Genomic DNA, 14,215 nt, shown 5'->3' with positions numbered 1-14,215 from the left:
TTGATGGGCAGTAGAAACAAGTTGACCCCAAGAGGCCTATTGGGCTTTGCATGTGCATACCTCTCCAAGTGGTGTCAGCAAGGTCAGGTAGGGATTTAATGCTCTCTTGGTGGCTTTAATGCTCTCCAATTATCAGGTTGCCATCAGGGAAGGCACAGTGTGTAACTTCCTCTATAGCTCAGTGAAAGCCAGTATGTAGTACAAGTTATAGCAACACTTTCTCCAGTTGCAGAAATGGCAAAATAATCTTTGGCATCCCTCAAATATATTCTTTAGAGCAAACAGCAGAAAATGTCTGGTTGCCTTTGATTTGCAAATTATACTGCAAGTGCTCTTGAATGAGCTAAGTATCTTTACCAAGCAGGAGGTCTTGCTGTTGAAAGTGAAGAGTTGTATGGGATTGATGCAGTGGGTTTTGGTGTGGTCATCAAAAAAGGATGTTGCATAGTAAAATTGGCTTGGTTGGACACCTGTGCACTCATTTTTGGCGACTGAAATACTGCCCGACACATGACTTGCCTGCCCAGGGACAGCATGGTGGGGACTCTCATTTGCCAGGCGTGCTAGGGCTGGGGCCTTGAGAGCATACTGGATGTGTGTGAGCTGGACATGCAGATGAGGAAGGCACAGGAGACACATACTCTAGATTTAATCTCCAGCAGAAGACCTGTTATGTTTGAAACCTCCCTGCTGGAGGGTGAAGGGCTGCCCAGTGGGGTGGCCAAATGATGCTGCACTCGGTGCCTGGCGGGCAGTCCCGGCTAGGGCACTGCATGGCGTCTTGCTGTGTGGCTCCATGGCAATGTAACCTGCCCACGGCCCCCCAACCCGCCCTGCCCCAGCTGTACCTGCTTCCTTTACCTCCCACCATCAATGAAATGAATACGTGAAAAGCCAGCGGTACTGAGCACTCAGCACTGCAGCACCGCTGGCCCAGGAGGCTCCCAGGTGCCCTGCACAGGGAGCACCGTGACTCCTCTCTCCTCCATCCCCAAACGCACTCCCTTCCTTCCTTCCCCTCCTGCTCACTTCATAAAGGACGCAGCAGAGATGATGTCTGGGGTCTTTTCAGGTGACTCATATGCCTGTGCATGCAGGGACAGAAGAAGTGAAAGACATTCCTCATGCTGCAGGCCCCTCAGTGCATTAAAAAAAAAGGCAGTAACAATCCCCCAAAAGCTAATTTTTATATTTCCTCTTCTGGGTTAAAATATCAAAACAATTCCAACTCATTTGTGAGATGAACACATTTTTGTGTGTTCCCTTTCAGTCATTTTCCATTCAAAAACATTTTCCATTCAAAAGCATCTTTCTTCTTTTGCTGGGAGGCAATTGCCAAATATTACCTTGTCACATTATTCCAGGATTAAATATTTTTTGGAAATTTCCAAAATTCCCGTGCAACACAGATTTTGTTTTTCAGCTCACTCTGGAGCTTCACTAAACCGAATTACCAAAAGTGCTGTACCACATACCAGCTTTCCCCTGAGCAGGAAAGAACAGCCCAAAGATGGCAATTGCTCCACCAAAATCAGTAACTAATTGCACAACCAATGACATACTTGAGGATATCCTTGAGATGCCGCATCGATAAGAGCATCAGAGAAGCCTCTAAAGAATGAGACAGACCACGTCAGAGGCCCAGACAGCTCCACAAGGCCCCGCTCCTCTTCCCCTTGGCGGCGCTGGGCAGGGGTAGGGTTTTTCAGGGAGCAGGACGGCTGCTGGCTCCAGAGGAACAGCTCCTGGCTGATGGCTAGAGCACGGGAGAGAGCCGAGAGCTGAGCCGGAGCACCAAGCGGAGATGGTGTTCCCAGCCCCTGCTGTGCCTGGCAGGTAATTTAAAGTCAGCTACTTTGCTATGTGCCAATCAATGGGGTGAGACCATTAAGTGCACAAAGTTTGCAGCCTTCTAATTTTAAGGTGACCTACTATGGCCAGAAGAGAAAGAAAGAAAATTCTCCATAACTTGTAGGGGGGAACAGTCATTCCTCGGGAGGTAGCTGTATAAGTGTTTATAACACTTCAAGGTAAAAGAAACATATTCACCGTTGTATTTTTAAATTCCAATTAAAACTAATAGCACACTTCCCCCTCATAGTTTGTCATGAAAGGCTGGAAATCACCACAAGAGTAAAACTGCTGTAACACATTTTAGCTGTTCAAGCTGAGAGAAATGAGACAGTAAAGGGAAAAGGAACATAAATAGATTTTAAAACACCTTCTCTTTTAATAGTAGAAATAAATGTATATAAAGTATGTTTGTTAGCATCCTTTGAACTATCCTGATAAACTAATTAACTAGGATAAAATCAAATCACTTCACTACAATTAGTAGCAAACTCATTTTGAAAGTTTTATTTTCTTCCTTTTGAGCTTCTAGCCTTTTTGGACATGGAGAAAATAAAGAAACATGAACAGTGCCAGTGAAAATCCCCAAAGGAAATTAATTGAAACCCAGGATTATAATTATTTTTCAAAAGCTGAGCATTAAGCCACTTGAGATTTTAGAGGACTTATTTGGGAAAGCCCTAGAGTGGCAATGGCCAGAGCCGTCGGTGGCAAGGAGCTGGTTCAGGCACCAGCCCCGGGGACACGACTGGCACCCGGAGGGCAGCGTGTCTCCATGTCCCCTCCAGCATCCCACTTCTCAGCTCCTTAGAGATTTCTGAGATTTCTGAGGCTCATTTGAAGGGCAGCTGCTGTTTGGCTCTTGTTCATAAAGTGGGAGCAAAAAGAGCCCAGCCGATTTTGCCCACATCAGTGGAAAAAAACCAAACCAGTATTTTTATCATTAGAATATTATTGTAAGATCTTTCAAGCAACATCGTGTCCAGCTGTTTTCTCTGCTCTCTGCATCGCTGTCTCCAAAGGCAAGCCGGGCTGTGTTTCAGGAGGAGCAGCGTGCTGCAGGGGGACAGCACGCGGCGCTCGGTGCTCCTGCGTGGGGACCTGGACCACGGGGGCACAGGGAGCCGGGGGCGCGGGGGCCGGGGGGCACAGGGAGCTGGGGGCGTGCGGGCCGGGGGGTGCACGGGGTGCACAGGGAGCCGGGATCACAGCCCAGTGCAGGGAAGAGCAGCCAGGGAGAAGTCGCTTCCGTGGAGACGTGTTCCCCTGCAGCGGCAGGAGTTAAGCCGGAGGATCTGCCTTGCAGGTGGCCTGTGTTGCCCTGCCGGTTAATCCCAGCAGGAAGCATATTACCTTCTTCCTTACAGGCTCTGTCCCAAATAGCTGGGAAGAGGAATTTTTTTAGCCATCTATAAAACTTTTTTCCTTTTCTTTTATCACAGATTAATAAAGTTGCCTCACAAGCCTAGGATCTTGCCGTGCTTAATATTTTTTATTTTTCTATTAAGGCCTAACAATACAACATTGGGGAAGATATCATTTTCTAGGCAAATTGCCTAAAATGATGCCTCCTTCTAGCAGGAGGCAGGCTCCGGCTCTGGCGTGGTGCTGGGTTGGTTTGTTTCTTAATGTACCGCAGCTTGGGAAAGGCCGATCCTGCAGGCAAACACACTGACGGTAACGGCTGCATGGTTTTATATAAGCCCCTTCGGCCTTGTCTTCAGCCACATCGGAAACAAATCTCCCTTTAATCATCTTTCTAAACTATTGCTGGGACTGTGTGGGATTCACGGGCCATGTGATGGTCATGTGTGCTCATCACCACCCTGGGCTTTTCTGCTTGCAAATAACAGATTGCTCTACCTCCATGGGACCAGAGCAGGGCTGCCCGGCTTGCCCTGAGCCGTGCCTGTGTGGAGGCCCATGTGACAGTGGTTTGGACCTGTTCTTATCGTTTGTTCAAAGCAGTGAGTGTTTAAAGACCTCACTTCCTGAACAGAAGGAGGGGGAGAAGGGGGAAGGCTGAAGGAGAACCGTGTTTTGTCACAGTTTTCACTGCAGAGAATGATTTAAGACTAAATACATTACACCTGTTTTCTCATGCACTACCCTTAGTTCAGGGTTGGGGAGAGAAAAATGAGAGTCCTGACAGAAGTTTGAAGTATTTTGTATTGTGCAGTGCAGGGCCTTTAGTAGCATAAAATTATAAACAAAGAAAAATATCTGTTAAGCAGTTGGAAAGAAAGAATTTCAAATCCCTCATTTCTCATCTAGTATCTGAGCAGTCCAAGGAGCCACTTACATTACATGAGAAATATCTGAAGAAATAACCTCACAATATCACCAGGGATATTTTTCTGGGCTGATGCCTGTAAGTATTATGGAGCAACATGCAGCCAGTGTAGCCAACACAGTGAGCAGAGGCTCTGTCTTTTCAAGGTTTCTTTTTGTGATACCCCAAATCACTTTGGAGCAGCACCTAATTTTTGCCCACCAACCCTCTTCCTTGCAAGGGGAGAATAGAGATGAAAAGGTGACAGTTTCCAGCTCGGCATTTGCGCCGTGCAAGCACGAAGGAGATGGTACAGAAAACTGCGGACCCCACTCATTCTGTGCTGTAGAATCGTTACAGTCATATGATGAGCTATGACAAGCTATCTATCTAGATTGTTTGGCACCCAAATTGTAATCTGTGGTTATGTACAAGCCTAACCACAGTGATACCTGCAAATATGGTTAGGGCTGATCTACAACATATCAGCTGAAGAGGAAACGTCTCGGCTCCTTTCCACAAGGAACTTAAACAAAAACTGGTTTGTTTCTCCTCTGTGACAAAAAAACAGCCTTGGGAGTCAGCGGAAGTTTTAGAAAACAGTCTAAAAACAACTTTCCTACACTGAAACATTATTATCCTCTAGGATGGAACTTTCTCCAGTTATAATTACTGAATAGCTTGACCATCAGATAGATGGTTATTTTGAATTAAAAAGTGTAATATTTCTGCTGGCAGATTAAGCTTGAATTGCATACTGACACACATTTGTCTAGGCTCAAATTCATATCAAAATATGAAATCACACAACAGGCCAAGAAGTGGGAAGAAGAGGAGGAAGGGCAAACTTTTCAGCATACAAGCCAAACCTCTGTGCCAAGCTGACCCTCCTAGACCAGGAAGGCTCATCCTCGAGCAGCTGATAAACCAGGAGAGCATCTACTATTGGGGCAGTTGTGTGCCCTGTTAAATCCAGTGTAGCTGAAAGTCATTCCCATTTAGTGAGGAGGGGGAGGGAGGGCAGGCTTCTTGTAAACCCATGTGGAGTGGGATGGCACACAGCAGAGCTTTGCAGGAGTGAAGAAGTCCCCCGCCACAAGACGATTCATCCTTATGCTATGGCAAACTCATAAAGGCCATCCTGAGAACGGGGTCTGCTGTGCTAGATGCTGAACAAAGACACGATACATGAGATGATCTAGCCTAAAAGCTTATCAGACAGGGCTGTGGTCAACATTCATACAGCCAAACACAGCTGCAAATGGTCACCAGGAGCTTCAGCTTCATGGCTGTTCCGTGACGGCAGTCCTCAAAGGCCACTGCCAAATCTCAGGCTCCTTCCCTGCCTGCACTTAGTGCTCTGTTTTGGCACCGCTCCAACCCTGTGCTTTGTGCCTTTGCTCATCCCTATTAACTCATGACAGCGTCAGAAAAAAATGGAAATGGGAGATGGTGCATTCGGCTGTGAACTCCAGCAATCTACAATACATGATGCCAAAAATAGGGAAGTGTTAGAAATGGGCACCCTTTTGAGTTTTGGATCTTCATATAATTACCCCTAACTGCATCTCTTGAGAGTCCTCACAGCTGGAAAGAAGGGATGGTTGCATTGTATAACACCATGACGCTTATCTAGCTACATTTGAGACCCCTAGCCGTTTCCCTGGAAAATTAATGCTAGCATTTAGTGTTGCAGCCTTGGACAACAGCCCTATCAGCTGCTTCAGAGAAGGTTGAAAACAAATCACCCATAACACACAGTTTGGGAACTGCCTCATGGCAGGGATGTGTCTTCCTAAGCCAAGGCAGTGACTGAGTGGTTAGTACCCTGCAGCATGAGGCTCGACATTTCTTCTAACTTTCCATCCTGCCTAGTGTCACAGTGCATACTTATGATGCATATCCTCCATGAACTTTCTTTTATAAGAGACTGAAAGTAAGCAAGAGCTTCTTCAAAACAAAGCTGATCAAATATTTTCCTACTTCCCTGAGCAGTTTTGTGCAGATTTGTGCAGTTGATAATGAGGTTCCAGGTCATTTCTTATTCTGGGTACCATCTGCTGCAGTGGGAAATAACAACCAAATGTGTTTTACAAATACCACATGAATATGGTTCATTTTGTCTAATAATGTCCAAATCCTCTCAGCCAGATAAACATAAACTCAACTTGAGAAGACCATTCAAACATCAGAAGAGCTCCAGAAAGACTCCATCACTTACAAGCAGACACACTCAATATAATGTTCTTGCAATATATTTTATCATTTTACCCCAAGTGCAGAAAGTTGGCTGCACAGTGCTACTATGACAGTCAGCTATACGTCTATGTCTTTATGCCCGCCTGCACTGACAGACTTCCTGTGGACACGCTAAAAAACGGAACAGTTAAGAATTCCCACTATTCTTTCACCTAGCCTTTCTGTGACACCTTTTATCCTGGTGTCCAGAGGCCTTTGGTCATGAAGGAATTGAATATCTTTGTGGAGAAGTCCGTAAAGAGAACTGCTGTACCAACTGTCCACGAATGCAACAGGAGCTTTGCTAAAACATCCAGCTGTCCCTGAGGATGCTCACTGCTAACCAGAATGGCCCCTGCCAAAGCATCTTCTTCAATATGTTCCCACCAGCGCCTTCGAGATCCAGATCAAGGACAGCCAAGTGACTTGCTACCCTGGCTGGCTGCGAGGATGCATCTCCTCCCTGCTGTCCCACAAGGAGCTCCAGGACAGGGCAGCTGGCTGGGCTGGTGGGCAACACAGTGAAGGTGGGAGAGGTGGTGGGCTGCAAGGGAGAGCTCCATGGGGGTGATGGGCGGAACTGTGCCAGGAGACTGCTCTAACTGATAGTGCCAGCAACAAGTAATTTTGACTGGAAGGAAAAAAATGTCTTCCTGGCAAAGAAATAGTTGCCTTACTTTAACTACTGGCAGCAGTATATTAATACACCTTCCAGTTTCGTTTTTTCTACAACTGTAATTAATTGACTCTTTTGTAAAATTCTAGATCATGAATAATGAAATATGAAAAATAAAACCAGGCCTAACGCTATGCCTGTGCTGTTCCATTAAGGGCCTTACTGAAGCAGAGATGGTTCCCATTACATTTTGTTTAGAGATGGTCTCCATTCATAAGGCAATACTTATATGCAAAGCAAACTAACATCTGGTCATTTAGCAGATATGATTTTGTGCATTATGGTATGAAGATCCAGTTGAAATTAAGCAATATTATACCTCTTTCCTGCCACTTCTTTTCTTAACCCACATTTGCCCACTGTTCAGTGAACAGTTATCCATGACTCTGACTGGAGGCAGATGATTTAACCATATTCCATTATTTTCTAAGATCTGAAATCAGATGGCTAATAATCACATAAATCATCTCTTAAGTCAGGTGGATAATAACTGCATAGATCACCTATTTCTTTCAAACCTTTTTTTTTTTTGTCTCACAGGATTTTCCTTGTTTAGCTTGTTTTGTCTGGATTTCTTTCTTTGCCTCTTTCTGGCTTTTCAGGAGTCCGATAAAGCCAGGAGCAACTCTTGCCCCTCTTCAAATTCCCACATCCTTAGGTGTTTTTATTGAAATCTTTGCTGACATTTCAGGGGACCAGACAGAGGCTGAACAACGATTCAGGGGGAAGCACTGGCTGACACAGGAACCAGGGCAGTAGCCAGGCTCTGGAGTAAGTTGCCCAGAGGAGAAGCAGTGAGAGAGGTTCCTCCTCACCTCCCACCCAAAATGTCCAAGGTCATTCCTGTGTGCTGACCTCTTTCACCTGCCATGCACCAATTCTCTTTTTGTTGCTCTTATCTTTACTGTGCATGCCATGACCAACCATAATTTTTTGAGGTGTTTCCTTCTCCTTTTCCATCATTAGTTCCTGTTTAGAATCAGATTTTAAGTAGCCTCTCATTAACCAGATTGGCCACTTCTTTCTTGCATTTTCCTCTCTAGTGCAGCATTACCTTGTTTTCATTCATCATGTTGCTTACAAAAAGACTCCTACAACTAGATCATCCTCCCTCTTTTAGTTGCAGACATTACTTCATCTAATTGCAACACCCTGAATGAGGTTCTAAGCATAATCCACAGCATAACTGGGATTTAGGAGAATGGAATATATTTACAGTGCCTATTACATTTAGTCATAACTCTATTTTCAAGCCCTATATTGCCTCCTACCTCAGGCCTGTACATAGTGAAAATAAACTTGAATAGGTGAGCAGTCAACTAAAAGATAGCTTAACCACAGGTACGTGAAAGATTAAGTGTTTTACTGGTTGCTTAAAAAAGGTAGCTGGCAAAATCAAGGAGTTCTCAGAATGCAATCAAGAAATCAGCAGTGTGATGCGACCTGATTCCCACATTCCCTCCTCTTCCCTCCTCCTTTGGTGGCATTGGCAATATTCACTGGTTGCTGGTCAGCCCATCTCTTGTCAGCAGTGTCAACTGAAGCATAGTGGACATGGCAAATACAAAGAGACTTTGTAGCGTAACACTTTAGCTAAGAATTTTTGTCTGTGAATTACCCCGCATTTAGCCACTGTGGATTTGCTACATGCCCTCCCCATTTGTATGCAAGGTTTTGCTGTGGTTAAACGGCTGATCAGCCACTCCTGTTGCTCTTCCTTGCATGGGCTCCAGCACAGAGTACTTCCCTTGGAGAGCAGCTAAGGCTTGCTGGGTAATAAATTCCTAGACCTGCCTATAGGCCCCTCTCTCAGAAACTGGTCTCAAAGCAGGTCCATGGAGGATCTGCTTCAAATCTTCTGCACAGTGTCTGAACTGGGAGGGGAGAGCTTCGTATGTGGATGGGGCAGAGAACTCGGCCCTTAAATTCCTGCAGTGAAAGCACACCTCAGCACCTAAAAAGAAAGCTGGTCTGGACAAGGCTGAAAATATGTGTCTTCACCAAGCCTTGGTCTTTTCTGGTACTGAAGTAGATAGAAGCAGTCAGTTCAGAGGTGACGACTTTTCAAAATGTTATTCAGGGTGTCTGTAACACCCCAGAGAGTGAAGCAGGTAAGCTAACCAGCTGCAGCTTTGTCCTGCTTTCTGCTGTTGGATTTTCCCCCGTCCTTTGGGAAAAAAATCATAGGAGACACATTTTTCTCCATCTTTTCTTTTTTTAGGACTTGGATATCTGTTTTTATCCTTAGATATATGTTTAGATTGTTCCCCTTTTGGAGATCTGGTTTTCCATCGTCCATTACTTTTCAAATCACCAGGTCTTAAACAACAGGTTTTCAAATATATTTCAGCCTAGCCAAGATCACAACTTATACTTGTTTACGCCTCGTGAAATGGGCACATACTTTAAAAATATACATACCATACCATCATGCCAGGACAAAGAAGATGAATCAACATTTTAAAAAGAGATTTGACAGACAACATGTGCATTTGTGTGTGTGTGTGTGTGTGTGTGTGTGTGTGTGTGTGTGTGTTCTCTGGGCCCATAATTTGTCCTTTTTGGCATACTATGATACTAATTGCAGTGCACTGAATTCTGTAAACATGGACTTTATATGTGGATTTTCCCCTCCTGAGTATAAGACCATTTAGGCTGCATGTCTTTTTAAAGAAAAATTAGATGCCTGTGGAAGGTTTACAGTAATTCACTTTCAATTTAGAGCTGTTTTTTGAACAAGAGCAAATAGATGAGCATCTGTTGCCCTGAAAATTATACAAAATGTAGTCACCATGCAAAAATCAAACATCTCTGAAAATGATTATTTTGGCTACATAATCAAGCAAGCAATTATTGCATTATCTACAAAGTATGATCATACATTATTAATATATTTTCAGAGAAAAAGGTTTCAGTAAATGCAGTTTTTCTGGCAGTTATGATATTCAAGACCCAAACATAATTCTAACTGATCAAAAATACTTCACAGCTAGCTTGTCATTTCCCAGTTTAAGATTCAGTTTGATTAGGCATGATAGACAGTAAGGAAGGAGCAGGAAGAACAGGAGGATATGGACATTTGTGTAAGTGATTACAGACATCCTTCCTATGTGTCATGCGTATTCCAAGCTGGAAAGCCAATTTTCCAGTGGAAGAGGATTTAATGAATGCAAACAGTACAGTGTGCTGTGCTATATACAGTACATTGTATTCACAAACTCAGATATACAACTGGGCAAGCATTTTTCACTGAGCACCAGAGTTTCATGTGATACAAAGAGAATGGGGGAAACATTTTCAAAATTGAGAGTAGAGCCCAAATGAGGTGCCTATTGACCTTTGATGTTCTGGTCTGTAGTGACTTCACAATCTAATTCGCGTCTTCAAAAAAAATCTTAAAATGAACTTAAATTCAGTTAACTTCAGCTGTATGGAAGTCATGCATCCCACCCAACTAACCCTTGATTCTCTCTGCAGCCAGCAGAGAGGGACTATTTCACCTGTCTGAGATGCTTGTCCTGTGACTGTGTGAATCACTTGAGCCTACAAAGCCAGAATTTATACTGCCGAAGCTATGGGAGATGAGTCCTTTAATCATTAAGAGTTTGAGGAAGTCTGTAAATGACTTCTAGAAATGGAAAGTAGGTTTCCAAAATTTTGGAAAAGGTATGTTACCTCAGACCTAATGTGAACAAGCTGTGTAGTCTCTAATGCCACAAACTGGAATAAAGATTCACAGCACAGTTCCCAGGGGCTCTCTGGGTCCTGTTGGACTTCCTTTACTTAAAGATGCTTACAAGCAAAACCTAAAATGTTGGCAGGAAATGCTTGGGCTTTATGAACAAACAGCCCAGACTGCTTGGGGCCTCGTTAATGAAGATTGCTTTAAAGATAAACTTCTTTAAAAAAAAAACATGAACAAAACCTAGTTGGGGAAGAACTGCCCAAAACTTCTGCTAGTGCCAGAATGTCTACTAGAAAAAAGTTAATGCAGAGCGTGTGTGTGTGTGTGTGTGTGTGTGTGCACGTGTGCGTGCGTGTGTGAAAACATTGGCAGGCATGAATCACAATAATTAGTTATACAAATTACCGCTAATGGGTGGCAGTACAAATGCCATGGGATAAATTCATCCTCAGCATAAGGAGGGGTAATTAATCCTAAATGCACCCTTGTGATATAGGTAAGTATCACTTCAGCAGTTTGAGCGACAGGGAGTCAGCCAAAGCGAGGTGGTGCTTTGCCCTAGGCGATTCTGCTTTCCACAAGACTGACTAACATAATTTATAGCGGAGCATTATGCTGAGCTCTTTTGATTAGAATTCTTGTAACATCACAGTAATGTCCCATAAAGAAATTCATGGGTAGTGATTTTGGGAAGCTGATCCCCTAGCTAGAAAATTCAGAAAGCAAGTTCAGTTGTACTTGGGTTTATCCGAAAAACCTTTAAATACAGCGAACAGTAACATAACGCGTGTCCTGACACACATGGCTCCATGAGGAAAACTTGCTCTTCTGTAATGGAAACTTTCTGAGTGTTTTTTCCCTCTGAAAATTCACACTTTTGGTACATAAACCCCAGCTCGGCTTATGAGGTCTTCTATAAAACAGTTCCTGCTAGAGCTAGAGGCTTTTCCTCAGGGCTTTGAACATTTGGATGTGAGGTAAAAAAAGAGAGATGGGGCCCATTCAGTTCCTTCTGATAATTATTACAGCTGTAAAGAAGAAGAAATCCAAAGAGAGCAAAGCAAAGGGCTGTTTGGATATCCAGTGATAACACTTTCAGAGCTCTGGAGCTACAGAAAAATGAACTACCATTATATCTTTGATTCCTTATAAAAAACACAAAAGAGAGAAAATCCCCCAAATACCTAAAAGGCCGTCTTGGATTTTGAGCAATTGGTTTACCAGGTACACACAAATGTGTATGGCCTAGCTGGACATATACAACTGCTCTGGCTGTATTTTTCTTGGTCTCATAAAAAGCATAAAACATAATGAGTACCCCTAATACTATTTCAGAGCCAGGCTGTTTGTTAAAAAGGTACATCTGCATATTCCTACTTTGGTGAGTCCAGTGAACGCTAAGTTAGTGGGACAAATACATGCTAGGGCTACTTCCCTAAGGTAATATATATTCTAGCAAAAAGAAGAGGCCAGCCCCCGTTTGCTGTGCTGGAGGGTGAGTGGCACAGCACAGCTGATGGCCGTGAAGCCTGACCCCACTCCCAAAATGGGGAGGTTTCATCCCTGCTGTGTACCCAGAGCGCCCCTCATGCTATGACTCGGTGGCCATCAGCTCAAAGTGCCCAGTCAGAGGATAACCCAGCGCAGGCACGGCTCTGGGTAGCACTCTGAAAGAAGGGAACCTCATACAGTCATGTCTGCAAAGATGTGTTATCCACAGCATTGTGAGACTTAAACCATATGCCATATGTTTAGCATATAAAAGTCTCAATGCATAGCAAGTTACAGCCGGACAGACAGATTGCATGATGGAGGAATTTCCTCTGCAGTGATGTGCAAAGCCCGCAAGATATCTGCATTCCCTATGTATTTTCATTCAGTACAAATAATTTTAAATAGCAATCATAATAATCTGCTAGGACGTGAAATCTGACTTTCTTGGCTAAGAATGATGGTTGGGAACAAACAAGATCAAACAATCTAAATTGCCTGGAATTTAACAATACTTTTGTTATATGTCTGCAAAGTTAGGTTGTCTTGTGGAAAAAAATGGTATGTTATTACAAGACAAAAACACAAAGAGCCTGAATTATGGCTACGTAATCTTGACTCAATTACACAAGAAAAAATACTTAGGTTTTTTTCTAATCATGGTTCAGCTTTTAATGGTCAGAGTCAGGGAGTTTATAATTAAACTTAATTTTTTTTTTTTTTTTTTTTTTTTGCAAACTGCTGGTTTCTTTTTGCTGAGAACTGTTCCTGTGAGCATTTTGAAGACCTCAGAGGCAAATGGTCTTTGAAAATTTTCTGAACTTTGAAGCCCCAGAAACAGGATAGGTTTGTGCTTTGACTCCATGGGTATTATTAGAAAAGGTCTTACCAAAAATTAATAAGGAGCCACACCAAGAGACAGCTTATTATAAGGTCCTAATAAGTATGCTCCCTTCTTTAGAACAATACAATGGTCTTCACATACAACACAGAAAAAGTTTTAAATTAGGCTTCAGAGGAATCTTAGGATCTGGAAGCGTTTAGGATAAACTAAGACTATTAAAATACATTAAAATAAAATGCTTCTTTATACATGTAGATAAGCTGCTAAACTAAACCCAGGCATCACACAACTGGACAAAGCTGTTTCTAAAAACGCCCTTCACATTACTCTGCATCTGAAGCTCTCGGCCCAGCCCTCGAAGGACCCAGAAAATCCTGAGCTGGGAATCACCAAAGTCCGGCTCTGGCGGATTAGTGTGAAAAGCACCTGCCGGAGCTTATTGAAAATGCCATCTGCCAGCCCCTTCCCTGTAAAACACCCGGCACTTTTGCTGGAGAGCCTCAGCTGGGCACCACCGCCACGGTGGTGCACGAGCGGCGAGGCAGCGTGGGTGCCCAGGGACCATCCTGCTAAGCTTTCGCGTGTAAAACCCTGCCTCCAGTTACTCCTTAAATAAACGGGAGGCCAGCGCAAGCTAGGCTGCACATGTCGGGGGCAGAAGGGAAAGCAGTGGCACCGTCCCCATCTCCAGCCCGTGGCAGATGAGGAGAGCTGCTCAAGTGCCATTTCTGTCCCTTCCCAAGCCCCTGGCCGTGCAGGGCACCCTTTGCGGTCTGCAATATCAAAGATGCTTAAAATGTTGGGGTTGTGTCCATACTCAGAAAAAGCCAGGGCACAAACCACTCAAATGTCTTCAGAAATCGTTGATAGCAAAAGAAATTACAGTCATTGCCTCTCTTATGGAGGCAGTGGTTGTCTCTCTGATGAAAGCATGAGCTCTGAGGGAAGAATGAATATCTAAAAAGTACACATTCTGGTACCTAGACTTGCAAACAATTTCCAGCTAAGAATCCCAGGAAAATAATGTAGGAGCTGAACTGTGTCTTCTGAAAATTATACGCTGTCTCTGAGAACAACACCTCAGTGGTACAGTCTGTAGGGTACGTTGTGTGCATACACGTGTGTGTGCAGGAGCGAGAGAGAGCAAAGAGAAACCCC

This window comes from Apteryx mantelli, chromosome 5 (genome assembly GCF_036417845.1).
Source record: "Apteryx mantelli isolate bAptMan1 chromosome 5, bAptMan1.hap1, whole genome shotgun sequence".
NCBI lineage: Eukaryota > Metazoa > Chordata > Aves > Apterygiformes > Apterygidae > Apteryx > Apteryx mantelli.
The sequence above is the reverse complement of the archived record's forward strand: the minus strand, read 5'-3'. Positions refer to the sequence as shown.